We start from the raw sequence: 15,049 nt of genomic DNA on the forward strand, positions 1-15,049 counted from the left end.
TAGAGAGCGTTAAGTTCAGCGTTGAGGTCAAAACATCTTTTTGTGTAAAACAAATACCGATAATAATGACAAATATCTGTTTATATATGATAAAGGTATTTTATGAGAAAACACATAAAATAGAAAATTTTACATTGCTATACAGCGTTTCGAGTACCCGGAAGTAAACAATAAAATGTAGATCGGTCTTCGGTTTTCAATACGTTCTATGTCGTAAATTCCGGTAAAGAAAATGAAACTAAAACGAGACTTACATATCCTATAAAATAGCAAAGAAAAGAAAAAAAAAGAAAAAACAAATGATTATTTTTTTTTAATCTGACTGCTATAGTTTTCATGTAAATAACCAAAATCGGCAAACAAAAAAAAAATGGTAGAAATCGCAAAAGGGTCTTTGGATCAAGTGGAAAGTTTGCAAAATTTTACGATATTTGATATTAATTTATATAGATATTTGCCCAGTAGTTTCAGCAGAATCGTTTTAAAAAAAATGTTATGCGCCATATTTGTTTTCCTTGATTTCTTTTTTTGTCTTTTTTTTTTTGTGACAGAGATTTAAATATGAGACAACGAAGTAATTCCCTTTAAAAATATATACAATGGCATAAAACCTTTTACTTCGTTATGGTAATGAGCCAGTAACAAACAGCATAGTCTGTTATTTTCTTTTAAATTTAGAGGACTGTTTTATTTTTTTTTTCGAAAATATCCTATACATTTTGCCTATATTTTTGCCAGAAGGCTTTTTATTGAAAATCATCATTGTTCAATTCATGTCTAAATGCAAGCTCTCTCCCATAAAAAAATGAGATACATTTGTGTGTGACCTTTGTATGTAAGTATCACTTAATTCTAATTTTGCGTGAATCATAGCTACTTATATTTTTATGGAAAACGAAATAGAAAAGGACGCTATATAAAACATAATCGACAATTGTCTTATTAATTACTGTAGTCTTAGCTCAAAATATAATAAACAAACAAACGGACATCTCTATTTCTCAACAAATACTAGGCATTACCCAATAAAACGGATTGCCCGATTGCCATCAAGACCAGTCATTGTCCCAACAACTCTTTCGACCAATCTTTCGGGTTAATACAAATATTCTACAATAAAACAACCATCACACGAAATGTTTATGATATATCAATTAAATGGAATCTAACACATATATGTATACACCTTTCAAAAATAATACATCTATGAAATTATGAAATCTAATTAATGACGTACGAACTTAATACTTACTAGTTTTTATATTTAATTATGTTACATTTTATCATTATGTATTGTTCATAATTCAAATAAAATATTATTTGTTTCATTAAAATATAAGTAACAGTTCTTCACACACCAGGTCATTCATGCATGTCAAAACTTACCAAAATTCATTTTAAATCATTTTCAAGTAACAATTACATACCACTTTACCTGCATTTTGTATTTGAGTTTAAAACCATATAGATGCACTCTCATGATTTATGTAGGACATGAAAGCATAGGTTTTTTAAGGAATGAAAAAAAAATCGAAAACAAAAACAAAACAAAAACAAAAACAAAAAACAAAGACAAAAACAAAACAAAACAAAACAAAACAAAACCAAGAAAAAAGATATTTGCAAAAGGCCTTTCGTTATATGAAAATGTAGCATATGTAGACTGAGACTGTAATGACTCTAGAATTACCCCAATTTGAGCGTATTTGTAATATTATTCCTTGCAGAAATTTAAAAGTTGGATTTATTTAAAGTATCTGAAACCAATATCAATGGTTCGTAATTTGGGTCTATTGTTCCGTTAGATAAAAACGTATTGCTTGAAAATCCATCTTTATGACAATTAAAGAAATTTGTCTATTAAATACAATGCGTCACGTGAAATCTTTGAAACATTTGTATTTGAAGAAAAAAAACTAGTATTTCCCAGATTCGCACGGATCGACTTAAATAGAAAGCGTATTTCTTCTTTTTATAATTTGATCAATCCATAAAATTCATTAGCAATGATGTGTACTGAAAGGGATTGTCTGACGTCATAAATGTAATCAAATACTGATAAAAAATTGTAAAATGTTTAGTGTAATGTACGAAAAGACTGCATAAAGAAACCAAAGAACCAAGTCCGACATACAATAAAATGTTAGTTAAATGATAAACAACGATAACGTAAAAAAGGAAACAGGCTGTCACTTGTCAAATGATTGGAGAACAATACCATACTCTAATAGGACAGAGACTTCGACTTCTAATTAGTACATTTAAATCGACTGTAAGAATTCTATTTCCTGGACTTGATAGTCATCAATATTTATGCTAGCTTCGGATTTTTACGTGAAAATTCATCTAAAAATTTCTGGAAAGTATATCACAAGGTTAAAGATCATTCATTATTTCAGTCCAAGAAACAGTTTACCTTATCACCTGGACTAAGTCATGTATGGAACTACTTGGTATTCTTATATTTCTACCAAGTCGATGCTGTGTTAAAACGAACGAAAAAAGAAAACAATCATCCGGAACAAGATTAAACAACTGGCAATGCCTATACATGTATACAGATATCAGGGTCCTGAAAATATATATGACTTCTATATAGTCATTTGTAACGAATGCCTGTGTTTGAATCGGAAACTGGGTAATTTTGTATAAGTTCAATGCTTACCGATCATTTTATCTTTTAATGTAAACTTCCCGTTTCCATACAAGCCAAAAAACAAAAAAAAAAAAAAAAAAAAAATACACACACACACATAGACATGTGCATGATATGTTGTAAAAGAGGTACGTTTTAGCGATCTTTGTGTCGCTTATGATATTGCCCAGAGAACCAGTTTAGGAACCAGATTAAGCAACTGGCAGTGACTATTCATTAATATCGGGCCATGCTAATGTATATGACCTATATAGTCTTGTGAATCGGAAACTGGGTTATGTTCAAAGCTAACTGATCATTTCATGTAAACTTCCCGTTCTTGGACAAGCAAGAAACACACGTAGAACACACGTGTATGATACTTAAGAGGTTCATTGTTATCTTGTATGAAGCTAGAACTATCACGCAATGACGATTAACACGGCGAAGATCTGCAGAATTGCGTGGTATATAAACACATCTTTATACAAATCATATGCGAATATATACTGAAAATTACGAGTTCAAGAAGTCCCAAACAATAACAGCGACTAAAAAAGTATTCTATCCATCTCATATTTGCTTGATGGGAAGTGTATTGACTACCTATGTATACTAGAGCTGGGTTTGCTGCTAAAACTCGCTGGCAATAGAAATTAAGTGTTGTATTATACCACTAGAAAATGAGATTTTCGATCTCGTGCGTGCAAAAGGTTTAAATGTCTTTTATGTCAATATAGGGTTAATTAAAGTCTTGAAGGGTTTCTTATGTTAATATTCAAAAAAGGCCTTTATTAATTACAAGAAAGGAAAAAAATATAAGTCATTGCAATGGGTTTTGTTATGTTTTTATCAATAAAATGCTTTTCCAAAAGTAATAAAAAAGAAAAGATTCAAAGTAACTAAACAACATTAACCTTTCGATCAAATACAATTTTTTTTCACTTTTAGCCCTTTTATCAACAATGCATTTGATACAAATGAAGCACTGGATCCGAGGTATTTTATTTCGTTCATAATTATTTTTTGTACACTTAAAGTAAACTCAAATAACATGCTTAAAAGCTGCCAATAAAAAAAGCATTTGATATGTTAGGTTATTTACAAAAATAATTGCAATTAGCTATATTGATATAATCAAACATTTCGTCGAACAAAGAACATTTTTTTTAAATACTCAGACTATAATTTTTATTTATTTTACAATTTGAATAATACAGATTGATAAATACTGATATGAAATGCATTAAATGATACTCAGCATGGATTTTTGACGTTAGTTCTGTTTTAAGAAGAAAAGCTTGAGGAAATAAAAAAAAAAAAAACAAGAAAGAGAAAGAACACCTTGATGTTTGTTTTTTTTAAGACCATTATGAGAATATGTTAGCCTTCATGTGGTCTTTTTTATCACAACTTTCAATGTCTGACCGGCTTCGCAACCGTGAACACCTTTTTTTTTCTAAAATATTTGCACTGGTACAAACATCTGACTATTTGTACTTATACTTGTAAATAGGTTTACTTTTTAAGAATTGATAAACCGAAGGATTTGTTTCACTTTGACATTGTATAGAGTGCTTCATAATATTGATGCTTCTCAATGGTTTCAAATAATCTGTAGTAGAAGTTTTTATATAGTAGCATGGTATATCATTTTTTTTTTTGGGGGGGGGGGAGTCTTGATTTTGCGGACACATTGTCCTATAACTTACATTTTTAATATCTTTTACAAGATGGTAATTATGACTAACGTATTAGATTCTATTGCTGCAGGTGATATGTGTCTCCTTAAAGCACGTGTACAGATTACCAAAATTTGCAATATTTACCTGATTGGCATTAATGAATTATGAAAAATCATTGTCCATTACTGAATAAAATGTCTTTTAAATACATAAAAAATAAATAGCAATGTGATCTTTCTCACGATTCCAAATCACCTTCCGAATATACCAAATAAGTTGTTTTCAAAATGTTGGAATATCGACAAAATATGTGCTAAGTGTGGTAGACTCGTTTTCAGGAAACGGTCGACATTCCATTGAGAACAAATTGTGTTCCTCGTCTAGCTGACCCATTCCTTCACTCTTATGATGCTGACTTTATAGCTTATCTGATCTGATCTGAAACAAGGAACATCGTTTAGCTAGATTCTTTGATCTCAGTTTTAAAGATGATGTATTATCGTGAATCAATCCTAGTTTCGCAGATTTGATACCCAAAGAACTTGAGATAAAGGTTACTACAGACATTGTTATGTTAGCCTCATATCCTGACCTACACTTAGAGTACGATGGTACAGGAAAATATAGACTAATCTATACGCCAGGCGCGATGGTTTTTCTTTTCGTATGGTTAACTTTCCTTTCATTTATGGTAGTGTCCATATGTCCATATCAGCACCTTCGTATGGAGTTTTCACAATTCATATATACGTTATGTTTCTTTGTATTATTTTGGATATTTTATGTTCTTTGTTGTGTGTGTCTCTTTTCCCTGCTTTTGCTCTCAGTTTTTAGTAGAGTTCTCCACAATTTTGAGACATTCACTGTTCAGGTTTAGTCGGAAATATAATTGTTATAACAATTTAGACATACTTTGTTTTTCTTTTATCGACATACAACAGTTTTCCCTGCGTGGTATTTGTCCCTTGTTTTGTCCCCAGTTTTAATAGAGTTGTTCATTTACTTTTTTTACGTATTATTTTGTTATCTTATGTTATTTGTTTTGTGTCTGATTTTCCTTTGTAGTCTTTGTCCCTGAATTACTTTCTTTTGATTTCAGCTAGAATCTGGTTTCCTTTGATTACTCTTTTTTCTGAATGAATCACTGAGTATAATTTTGCATGAATCTCAAGGCAGTTACAAAATGTTATAAATATGCTATTCAGAATGTACAATTGACAATTTGAGACATTCACTGCCTTGGATTAGTCTGAAATATTATTGTTATAACAATCAAAACAGGCGTCACTTTTTTTCTCAATACAGAACAGGCGTTACCCTATATGACACATATCGCCCTACAAACAATGCATTGCCCTACATACCATTGCATTTGAGACTACGCATTTGCCCACAGACTATGAATTTTTCCACACACCAAATACAAACGTATTACCCTTTAGACAACGCATTGTCCCAAAGACCATGCACTGACCTGCAGACTACACACTTTACACTTGACCACGCATTATCCAATACACCAATAAGACATTTCCGCTAATTTGACAAAACTCGCCGTAACTCAACGAAACTCATCCTAACAGAACCTTATGCGACAGACCGTGAAGAAGGGGTAAATTATTTATAATTAGTGCAGATGAAAATCGTGGAACCCTTCATATCTATTTCACAGTTCACAACTTTTTTAAAGATCAACATTTTCAAATCTCATATTCTGTGCAGTTCTTCGATAACGGATAAATGCAACAGAAGGAGCGGTTCCAGTGATTAAAAATAGGGAGGATCGGCGGGAGCAAAAGCAGGATACAAAGCTATGAATAGTTGTTTTGTCCTTATTATGCATAAAGGTAGTGAATTTTTCCAATAATAAAGTGTTTCCAAACCCCGCACTTCTTCCGGTTATGTCACTGCGAAAGTAAATGCAAAATGCATATTTTAGTTCACAGATATTTATTTAGTTATAGTCATAGAATTAGTCATATATCAACCCAAATGTCGTTCGAATGCATACAAGCTTGAGTGCGTTTCATATACACATAATTCGTTTAAACTTCAAATTAAAGTTCTGGATATGTGTCATATTTTGAAAGATTTTGTAGTTAATTGGTCATATTGTATGGAGTAACGCATATTTTCTATGAAACACGGGATGTTTTGTCCCGTTCAATGACACTATGCAACTTCTGAAATGCCGCTGAAAGTCAATTTACTTGTTTTGTCACTTTTTAAACGTCTAATGGCAAGGAAATCGCCCCACAACATACCTCGATATTTGAGATATAGTATTGAAAATAAATGTGTGTCTGAAGTATTATTTATAACAGATTTCAACAATAAGATTGGAATTGAATTATGGTATTTATACTGTTCCTGCAGGAACAAACAACATAGAATTACATTTTGAAGTGCTACAAAGTAAACGCATAACTAGCTAGCTCCCCCTTATATTCAATGACGTGTTCAAAGTAAAACCTATTCTATGTTTTGTAATTCGATTTGACGACGCTTTTTGTTGCACTATTTTATTTTAAGAGTTTGGTTTCATTTACAGTTGTTATTTTCCTATAAATACTACATGTACAAGTTTGTTAGTCTAAATTCCCAGCTGCCTACATTACAAGTTTCTCCGAAAATTAAAAAAAAATTCTTGTTTTTTAATACTCGATCTTTCTGAATGCTAAGTGTCCGCATACGAGTAACTAAATAAAAAATGCGCTTAAGTTTAGCACGCTAATTTCTTTTTGAATACTAGTACTTAAGTGTAAAATAAAGTGATGAGAATCAACGGATCAAAGGACAGTCGTACCGTGCGAACGCGCCATTCCCCAAAACATTGGGAAGAATAATTCTATTGGCATGAAATATTGATTTCAACTCTAACATCGTATTGTAAATGAAGATCAGCGGCCATTTCCACTCCACTAAAATAACCATATACAGGTGCAGATCATATATACTTTCTTCCAAAATCGACTTAATTGATTGCAGTTAGAAAAAGGTACACATGCACTAAATCACCATACTCAGACTTTGTCTCGGGTGATATTCTTCCTTTGTGAAATATTTCAGTACCTAAGAAGTCATTCGCCGAGTCTACTCTGCAAAGGTATGCATATCTACAAAACTTCACAAAATACCCTTGTCAAAAACGCCATGCAGTTTTACGCGTTTTTACCTTGCGCAATGCATCTTGAGCGGGAATGACTGTAACATGCTCAAATCCATGAATTTATAGACAGATCAGATTAATCGAGATAAGAACTACAAGTCTACATCATAGGTTCAGATAAGCTATAGTCAATGGCTACTGGACATCAGTTACTGTAATAGTATTTGATGATTGGGAGTTTTTAACGACTTGAATACCAAAACAGGCCTCTCACGGTCGGATGTTAGTGGTGAGTAGAACTAATTGGTGTTGGTAGCGGAGCCCAGCCTTCGGGATATCAGACCGAAGAACTCGGGCAGGGCTGTTCTGTAGGTGCTCTGGCAGACCTCACGTGGATTTGGGAGGGTTTCTCCACTTTTATTTATATATTTCAAACGGTTTCGCCACTTTAAAGCTGCATTAGCTGTCATTTTCGCATTTTTTTGGTTTCTGTTGAAATATGTCTTTACTTTGAATTATTTCTACTAAAGTTTACATTTCCTGCATAATTTCATTTGATATGCACAACAAAAATACATTAAATACATGAAATAGGGGTCTATATATTTATTGTCTTGAAAAACAAAAAATCGCCCTACATAAATTCGTATGCATGTGACTTCTGGTGACCTTAATATTATATGAATATTCATAAATATCGGGCATTCTAATGTATATGACTTATATAGTCTTATAACTAGTCTCAGTGCCTAAATCGGAAACCGGGTAAAGTTCAAAGCTATCTGATCACTTCATGTAATCTTCCCGTTCTCATAGAAGCAAAAAACACAAGTAGAACACACGTGTATAATATTTAAGAGGTACATTTTTATCTGGTTTATAGCTAGAACAAAGACGTGAACACGGCGAGGATCTGCTGATTATGTGGCGTATAACTACAAATTAATGCAAATCATATGCGAATACTAAATACAGAAATTACGAGTGCAAGAAGTCGCTAACACTGTTAGCGACTTCAAAACGTTGTTTTCACAGTATTCTGTAAGTATTATCGACATATATTGCTTCAATTGCATTACCACAAACTTATTTCATTGAAGCAGCAAAATTCGGTAGAATCAAAACTGAACAAATTTGGCAGCTGATGCAGCTTTAACTGTTGAAAAGACGATTACTGAAGAACTGCGAAATATTATTCGACTTTTATATATGGTGCTACACTGTTGTCTTTATAATGTTTAAATGATTTGCCTTTATAATGTTTAAATGATGTTTAGCTTTTGCAAATATTTTGCAAAAAAAAAAATAAAAATAACAATTCACAGTTTAGAAATTCAAAATACATTTAGTTTATTTCTTTTATTCTGGTTATATAATAAAATATAATATTTAAAAAGCTATAAGAAAAGAAAATTAGGCTAAGAGATAATGAGCGACAATTAACATTTTAAAGTTTCCTGTCTTTCCATAATCCTAGCGATATGTATTTTATCGTAACGAACGAACGGTATGAATGATATTATTAACTCGATTTTGAGTCTAATAAATAAAAGGCCCAGTTTGTAGAGGCACTACATTAATTTTAATTATAATTTGAATGAAACCAAAATGAGTTAAACTTTAGTTTGAGCTTTATTTCTACTATAATTGCAGTCATTCAACATTACAAAACAGACGATCCCTATTGGTACGTCCGTTCGTTCGTCAATTTAGTGGAAATCTCTTTTATGGCCTCATAGACCGCGAAATGTAAAAGTAGCATTACCTGTATGTGTATGAAATAACTGAGCCTTTGATAGTTACAACTTTCAAACAAGCAGTGACAATAAGAAACTACGTCGAAAGATCTATTTTATGAAAGATTTCTGTTACCAAGACCAATACTGATGACTCATCTCAGAATAACATTGACTGAGTATAATCGACTGTTTTGTAAAATTCATTAGAAAATAATCACGTTCGCAAAAAATCATAGAATTTTAATGCATTTCAGATTAAACGTGGACATGATATCAAATGAAGTGCTCTATAATTTGAAACTCTTAGATATTAGGAACAAAAATAGTCAATATTCCATAAAAAAACCCTATAAAGCATTTATTTTTGAAGACTTTAAAATACGTAGGCTTTCAAAACACTTTCCCAGAAAATGTTAAGTCATCTTTGAAGAACAAAAAAAACTTCAAACGCGATAACTACTCATAGCACCAGTGCGTTGTCTGGGGATTACAAACCCTTTAATAGAATTTAAAGATAATTAGTGTGCTATAAAACCAAGTCTAACCAAACTTTCCTATCGTAAATACATATACCTGTACCAAGTCAAGATCATTGCGGTGGTTTCCAACATTCCGATTTTTACCTTGATATTGCCATTTTGACACGGAATATTACCTAGATATAATCAGTTTGATAATTCACAGTAACACCATATGATATGAATACAAAGTAAAAACGTGCACAAACATAGTCAAAGATTGAATGTGATTTATATAAAAAAAAAATAAAATTTTGTTTAAAAGAAAGAAGTTTGAATAATGATAATGTATATGCTTTGAATGAAACTATGTGCCTACAGAAATTTCTTGTTACTGTAAGAAAAGAGTATTGTACTTAATGTATGACACTCATGACTTTTTCCAATCTTATTGTGCAAACTGTCTGTGCAATCTGTGCAATTTACTGCACAGATTGTACAGACCACGTGCATAGTCAGATAGGTAAAATTCATGAATGCCAAAATAAATGCTTTCTCCTTATGATTCATGTACCAGACAAGTATTGAAACAATTCGTTCATGATTCTCTTAAAATTTCGAAAACGCTTGAGACTGGTTATGTTTGCAAGTTCAAACTACTGTTAGCAGAAAATAATGTTTCAATACACAGTCAAACCAGACTTAGTAATTACATTGTACTTGTGTTTAGCAATAACACGTCTTAAAAATCTATAATTGAAATATCCCTATGAGGTCATTGTAAGTAAAATTAACCTGTACATAAAGGAAACCTGTCCTATGCGACCATAACTCTGCTCACCCACCTTGGACACAGGTTTTACTGTATATGACTAAAGGAAGGTGCACCGTTCACGCTTGTGTATTAACTTTGAAATTCATAATATTTCAAGTTTTCATTCAGAGATGTTTAGGGCAATATTTGTTTTGTACTTTGGTTTGTTTAAAATCAACGCTTAATAATAGGCAGATTGATTTCATTCATTCACATCGATTCGGGTTATTGTTCTAAACCATTGAAAGTATCTATACGTTCATGGTTAACGTTGTCTGGACATTTCTGGAAACAAATGCATTCGACATCCTGTGTATGACAGCATGAAGTTCGTTCAATAGAATGGATACGAATTCCATCATTTCTATGTGAACTGAGTTACAGATATTTTTTTTACTATTTAAAATTTGTACAGTATTTTAAGGTATGTTTTAATCACCTTTTTGTTTTTTTCAGTCTGATGCTTAAGTGGCCACTACTATAACAAAAGCAAAAAAAAACAAATAAATGAAATAAACAACCAAAATAAAACAAAAAACAAAAAAACAAAAAACAAAAAAAAAAACGAAAAACAAAAAAACAAAAAACAAAACAATTTTATAACATCATATTAGACAAATATTAAAAACCAATAACAAACTATGCGTTCCAGAATTAATTGATAAATTACTAAATCTGACAAACGTCCTTGGATATCCGTCTTGAATGAGTACGTGATCAAATTATATACAATAATTAATTCTGAAAAAAAAAACCAACAGAATTTTAATCCTAAAAAATTGGAATATTTATAAAGACTCGGCGAGTGTTCCTAGAAAAACAGAGGATGCTCACCTTACCGGTGCATATGGTCCATACTATCAGTTTTAGTGGGGTCCGAGTTGCTCATTTACTTTTGAGACTTTTTATGTATTATTTTTGTTACTTTATGTTCCTTGTTGTGTTTGTCTGTTTTCCATTTCTGGTCTTTGTCCCAGAGTTACATTCTATTGATTTTCGCTAAAATCTTGGTTCCCTTGATTAGCCTCATAAAGACAATCCTGTATCTTCATCTCATTTAAAAATGATCGATGCAATATCTGATTTAAAAAAAAAAAGCTTCAAGTCATTGTTTTATTCATTGTACATAAAAAGTATAATTGGAACGTCCAACTATTATTATTTCATGGGAGTCAATTATTGTCTTCATTCCAATTATCATTACTGCAAGATATTAAATTACTTTTTCAATAAACGGATTTAATAGAAACGCTTCCTTTGAAAAGAAAACAAAAGATGTTTTTTTCCTTTTCATATTTATGCTTTTATCACTACAAAGGATAGAATAAAGCGATTGGTCGTAAATAAACCATGGTAGAACTAGAATTTGAATACAAACCAACTGTTCTTTGGAAACCAAATTAGAAAATCTCCGTTTGCAGTTACTCTATCATTTATTATTGAATTATACATATAATTTGTATATTTTTTCTTGATTTTCAAGTTAATTGTGTAAGGTTAAGAACATAGTCATAGTCATATTACCTTTAAAGCAAATTTGTGTTTAAGTATTTTGTGGATTATTGAGGTATTTCAATGTGATATAAGGTGATGTAAATTGTGTTCAATTTAATTAATTATCTCCTATAGAAAATATGAACACGACATTCTATTTTGCCTGGGGTTTCTCTTGCATTGCCTACCCATGAGGAAATCTAAAGTGACCTATCTTCCTTTCTTTGGTTTTTCGCCATGTCTGTCTTGTGTCTTCCCATTCCTTCTGGTCTCAGGCTGGGTTATATATATGTTGTAACTTGTCTCATTTCCTATTCCTTTCGGCCTCAGATTGTGATATATACGGTATTTTGTCTCTCTCCCTATTCCTTTTGGTCTAAGATGTGCTATATATACATTGTAGCTTGTCTCTCCCTATTTTGTCCGGTCTCAAACTTCAATTAAATAACATTTGTAAATGCTACCCGAAAAAAAGGCTACATATTTTTATTTTTGATATTTTATTGAAAATGCCATAGTACACAAAAAGTAACATGCGGCTTTTAATTCATAAACTTTGTTTTTAGGAAATATAAATTATATAGAGTGTACAGCAGAATTTAAAAAAAAAATAAGTGAACTAACTATGTAATTGATACTGAAATACAATAAAAAGCATTAGATTGTTAATGTTAGTTATCTCGTTAGAACAGCCAGATTGGAATGAGTAATTATACATTTCCTCGTATAAACCTTTTGAACACCTTAATTACAAAAATAAAAAATGTGTGCCCTTTATTTTTTAGATGTATCACATGTATATCTGTAGTGGTACTTAATATCCCCGTACTCTTTGTCATAAGATTTGTAACAAATAACAAATGTTTTAATGTAGTTGGTTAAATGATAAGTATTTTTCTCAGAATTCCTTTTAGTTTTAGCGAAAGGTTTCTGAATAAAAACAGCAAGAAACATATTTATAATGTTTTTCGTTCCTACATAATTACTGTTTGAATTGTGTGTTTTATTCCATTTTTTAAGCAATTGCTTGATTGGCAGAATACAATGTAGAATATTCCGTTAAAAAAGTCTTTGTTTGTTCGTCTTTTAATGAGTACAAATAAATTTATAACTACATGCGTTTTTGTCATATGCAGTCCATAAGCAATGTCGCAAATCTGGATTAAATTTATCTTATAGTTTACAGCCGTTGAAGACTCACTTTTTTGGTTGCACTAAAACTATAATGTCTATATCTTAATTCTGACTATTTCAAAATTATCAACCCATGTTCCATCATTTTAAATGATATATTTGACTACAACGATGACGAACCACATTGTACCATATCAACATTGCAAAACATGCAACATTCTTATAACCGACCCTTACTTCTCCAGTTCCCTTACAAACAAAACCTTCCATACAAGAAGTCACGATAACTTAAGTTGGCAATCAACAAACGTAATATATGGATTAGAATGCAACTTATGTTGTTTAGTATGTGTCGGAGAAACACAAGAACAATTAAACAAAAGAATGTGCCGTCATTGTTCGGGAATTAACACCACCAAATTCCCGACAGTATATCAACATTTGAATCAACAAGATCATTCAATCCTCTCTATGTAAGTTCGTATTTTTGAAAACAATTACCAGCCTACGAACTGTTCCGTTCTAGTAAATCTGTCGTAGGGAAAGAGAGGTGTACTGGATACGCAGACTAAGTACTGCAATACCTTACGGATGCAATGACAACATCATAATTATAGAAAACCTTTCAAGCCAATATAAAAATAGCATGAATGTGATTAATTTATTTGATAAAAATCCAAGAAGGGAAATGAGTCATGGCCATCGCCACTATACGTCACCTAAGTTACATGATGTCTCCATAGATGGTCTCCTTCCTTTCATACAAAAACCTCTTTACATTAGAACCAAACTTTATTCTATACCTCTCACTTTACTACACTCCCTTTACAAAACAAGTCTTGACACTCCTGTTTCTGACCCCACCTCATCATTATACAGACTTGTTGCCATCATTTTTGATAGTGGTTTCGTTTCCACAGACTTTTTAAACCAGTTTGTGCGAAAAGTCAAAATGAATAAAAACGATCATTTCTTCCACTACCGTTTGTCAACAAAGGTATAGATGCAATTAATTTGGCTAACAACCTCCATCACAAAAACGTTACCTACAAAATTCCCCCATATTTCAAAGACAAATCAATACCAATTATTTCATATTCCTGTACTTCACCTATTGCATCCAAAATTTTCAATTATAAAAGGCCATTGCAGAACCTCGAGATTGAGGACTTCAAGGCTAAACCACCTGACTGTTCTTGCAAAAAATCTCCATTCAAATATGGTCCTTTTGGTCACGTCGTCACGGGAGATTTAACCATCATCTAAAACGAATCTCTGAGTAATATCCTTTCTAAAGGTCCCAAGTACCATGAACCACGCTCCATAAATTGGAATTATAACTTTTAAGTTCTTATGGATGGCGTCGAGGACTTTGCAAGAAAATGGATAAAACGAGAACAAGAAGACATTGACTCTCTGTCAGAGTGGTTAAAGGCCGTGAGGTCTTTAATTTTGAACGAATGAAAGTTTTAAGTAGGTCAATGAGTGCCAAGGCTACATCGGTTTTCAAAAACCCCGATGTAGCAAAGACATTGTCTACTATACATGACAAATATGTTGTCGTTCCAGCAGACAAAGCCCAAAGCAACATTGTTTTTGTCTGCAAAACTTTTCACATCCAATGTTTATTATCAAAGGTAGACGTAGAAAATAATAGCAGTGATAAGACCTATACTCCTTCCACACTCTCCAAAGAAGAGATTGTGGAAAACCATAAATCTGTGCTATCCTCTTTTGGTCTCTCTACCAAGGACGGTGATTGTGATTTACCGTCTATGTACTGGATTCCTATACTCCACATGAATCCATACAAAAAACGTTTCATGGCTGGATCTGCAAAATGTACCACAAAACCTCTTTCAGCACTTCTATACTCACAACTGTCAAAGCTGGTCTGCAGTCCTACCACAACAGTTGTTATTCCCGTAGTGGTATTAATTCAATGTGGATCCTGAAAAATTCAAAAGATCTTTTGAAGACA

This window comes from Perna viridis, chromosome 12 (assembly GCF_037379345.1).
Source record: "Perna viridis isolate PV_CMFRI_1.1 ecotype Kerala chromosome 12, ASM3737934v1, whole genome shotgun sequence".
NCBI classification, from domain to species: Eukaryota; Metazoa; Mollusca; class Bivalvia; order Mytilida; family Mytilidae; genus Perna; species Perna viridis.